Source organism: Leuciscus leuciscus, assembly GCF_965113295.1.
Source record: "Leuciscus leuciscus genome assembly, chromosome: 2".
NCBI classification, from domain to species: domain Eukaryota; kingdom Metazoa; phylum Chordata; class Actinopteri; order Cypriniformes; family Leuciscidae; genus Leuciscus; species Leuciscus leuciscus.
This window is the reverse complement of record NC_138726.1, coordinates 36,496,771-36,500,506: the sequence shown is the minus strand read 5'-3', so window position 1 is coordinate 36,500,506 and position 3,736 is coordinate 36,496,771. Positions and strand designations below refer to the sequence as shown.

General features: G+C 36.4%; 1 long non-coding RNA gene across 1 annotated transcript; it reads right to left on the bottom strand.

Annotated features, from left to right (window-relative positions):
• Positions 1–433: 433 nt before the first annotated feature.
• On the bottom strand, positions 434–3,124 carry LOC309483610. The gene is made up of 6 exons (XR_014200601.1): positions 2,662–3,124; positions 2,349–2,390; positions 2,187–2,251; positions 1,692–1,844; positions 1,499–1,568; positions 434–1,277 (listed from the first exon to the last, which is right to left on the bottom strand). It is a non-coding gene; the product is annotated as an uncharacterized lncRNA (long non-coding RNA).
• Positions 3,125–3,736: the final 612 nt, after the last annotated feature.

Here is a 3,736-nt window from a genome sequence, read left to right as displayed (position 1 = left end):
TTAATAATGTATTCAGTCGTGAAGGGTACTATCTGTTAAAGTAAATACAAGATATGGCTCTGCGAGTGTGATCGAATCATTCATATTTTGCTTGTAGGAACATCAGTAGCCTATCTGACTCGGTAGCAGCAGGGGTGAAACCATCACGCTTTCACACCGATCCCAAACTCTGCACCAAGGTAGAGGCTAAATATCCATATCAGAGCTGGAAAGGCAATCAAAATATTTGTCTCGTTCTGTTACACTTAACAGCCACATTTTAAAAACACAATGAAATATCCCTCTCAGCTGAACTCAGTAAAATAGCGCAAGTCACGCTATTTTACATAGGCTATCTGTCAGTCGTCGTTGCCATAACGCGTTGCTATGGGCTGCGTGAAGCCCCGTTCACACTACACGCGACTTTGTCGCTGCAAGTCGCCAGTCGCCATGTATGTATCGCTGCAGCCCGGAGACCTGCAGGTGGGAGGAGCTTACGCCGCAAGTGGGAGGAGCTTATGCCGCAAGTAGGAGGGATTTCACAAATGTGCAAGTAGGAGGAGTTTACGCCGCAAGTGGGAGGAGCTTATGCGGAAATCCACAAGCCGAGGACGGCGTGAATGAGTATGGCAGGAAGTAGCGACAGTAATGAAAATAAACGATCAAATATTACGTTCCTCATCATGGTCTGATTTCTTACAGCTTTGTTATTATTGTGTGTCCAATACCACTCACTGTCAATGATGAAGTCACGTCTTTACACCTTTTACCATACTTAAAGTGACGGTGTTTTAAATTCATCAGGCTGTAGGCCTTATTCAAGCACATTTCTGAATATTAGCTACATATTCTACAGTATCAAGTAAATTAACATATTAAAATGTGATGCAATTGGACTCAGTGAAGTGAATGTGTAAATACATGAAAAACATTTGCCTAATGTAAAAAAAAAAAAAAAAAAAAAAAAAAAGTTACCATCCATCTTTACTGCATAATTGTTTTAAATAGAAGACTAATGTTCTTCTGAATGTGTTACACATATATTACATTTAAATCTCAGGGTGGATAATTATTAATTTTTTTTCTGAATAAAATCATGTACAAGTCACTCAGAATTGATTGCAAAAGTGTTTATTTTATTTTATTATTTTTAGTCTTTTTTTTATTTTATTATTTGTAAGGACACTATATCAGCTCATTAGAACTGATCTGCATGCAGTGAAAACTGCAAAATCCAGGGTGGAAGGTTTCTGAATAAATGCCCTGGAGCTCGCCTCGCTTTCCCTTCCCAGCATAACCTGGTAGATACACAAGAAGCACAATAAGAACTAGGGTTTATAGTTGACATTGAACATTTACAAACATTAAGAATAATTTCTCAGCTCTGTAGGTCCATGCCATGCAAGTGAATGGTGTCCAGAACTTTTAAATTCCAAGGAATGACATAAGTTAATTAGATTTTTAGTTTTCCTTTAGACTAACAACTAGTTTATTCATCACCAATTTACACAAAACGTACCAGGTGTGCAGCATTTGTACTCAAACCCACACTCCAAACAAGTGGAGATTGAGTACATCCTCCAGAAGAGCTGTGAGACAACTTATTTTTCCAGCATGCAACACCTGAGGTAAAAAAAAAAAAAAGAACATAACATTTAACATTATTAATGATGTTCTTGTTATGCGTTTCATTTTTTAATGTCAATATTTACTTTCTAGCCATAAGAAGTGTGCCTGATTCTTGAAATTGTCATCCCCAACTATGTCCCTGAACCTTGAGCAAGCCAATGACGGGGCATGTAGGCAGCATCTCCTTCTTGAAGAACAACTTCAAGAAGTATGTTCTTCAACAACGCTCCTGATAACTGAAAAGATAGCAACAGTTAGCACAGAGGCTGTTAAATTTTTTTTAAAAAAGCACATTATATAACATTATTCAACTACATTGAAGATGAAGCATGATTGAGGGTCATCATCTTTTAACAGCTCATCCTTAAAGAAAAATATAAGTGGATTAAAATTGTTCTATGATGCACATTTTAAATCATCATTAAAATGTATTATGCATACCTTGCTAAAAACAGAGGGCACAACTGGGGTTTTGTCTGCTAAAATGAAGTAATTTAAAATTTGCTGACCAATATTATAGTTACATATTTTGAAACCCAGCATAGTATATGTATTTTGTTTCATATCAAAGTTCTTACTTTCATATGCAAGTTCAGTTTTTTTTTTTTTTCATAGGTTTCAGGGAGCGCAGAGCATTCTTCTTCTGAAAGAGGATTAGAATTTTAAAAAAGTGATACAATTATCCATTCATTTTTAATTTGACAAAAAAATATCAGCAAAATATAAAAAGCTGACAATACCAGCTACAACAGCTCGTGCACATCTTTCACTGATAAGTGAACCTAAAACACAATAACATGAGTTTCACATTTATTTCACTGATTGTTATACATTTTATAAAATAATTATATTAAAACATTACATTACATTGTGGATTACGCATAAAAAAAGCATAACTACAATGAAAACAAGTTTTAAAAGAATTGCATGGATTGTACAATTAAGTTAGGAGTTGTATTCTAATATCAAATCCATTTATAAAACGTTTAAGACATTTACAATTTGAAAATCAATGCAGTCCTAAAACGTACAAAAATTACACTGCCACAATACCTTATTATGGTCTTCAGAATCCATAATCTGGAGAGCAAATTGTAGAAATGGAATGCAGAAAAGATCTTGTCATGCACGTTACAGATTTTGTAATTTGTGTGCTACTAAAAAAACTACAGAAATGTATTTGGATACACTTTACCCTTATTCTTTTTTAATAAATCAAGACTAAACATAGTGTACAAACGGCATTATGAAATGGTCTTTTTCAGAACTTATAATGCTTTTTTACAAAACTAAAAACTGTACAACAAGCTTACCCCTTCATCTCAACGGCACGCTGACATGTGAAAGCGATTTTCTTCTTTGTTTTCTGATGGATCGCAACAAAACTTACACATTACCGCCACCAACTGTGGAGCATAAACCAATAGCTACTACAACACAGGTGATACTAAATAAACCAATCAAAATCCTCTGGAAGTTTGTACAGCCCACTTGTGGCTAAAGCTCCACCCACTTGCTGCTATGAGGTTGCTAGTGGGCGTTCCCACTACTGGTTGCCTAGTAATGTTTATGAATGACATCCAAAAGACAGCGAATCAGCTTTCTTGCCGCTAAAAAACAAACTTTCTGGAGGGAAAATGTTAAATATAAATATACTCCGTACATAAAAACGTCTGAAGTGAAGCATGAAGATGAACGAGACACAAAAGTCGATTTTTCTCATTGCGGCCGTTTATCTAAGTTACGGCATAAGCGCAAACGCCGGTCTATTTGGGTTCACGAGAACATTCGGGCTCGGAGTCGGCACGGCAAGTACCACCGGCTGGTGCATGAGCTGCGGCTGGATGAAGTCCGGTTCCAGCAGTACTTCAGGCTGGACAGGACCCAGTTTGATGTGCTGCTGCGGAGGGTGGATCCCCTGATTTGCAAGGAAAATACATGTTTCCGACGAGCCATTTCCCCCGGTGAACGGCTGGCAATTTGTTTACGGTAAGTAAGCCTATTTAAATGCGTAACTGAACCAGGTTGATTAAAATATTTAATCGATTTAGATGCTTTTATATAGACTAAGACTACGTTTAATTTAATCAGTATATAAATACACACATGTTTCAACATTTAATCAATG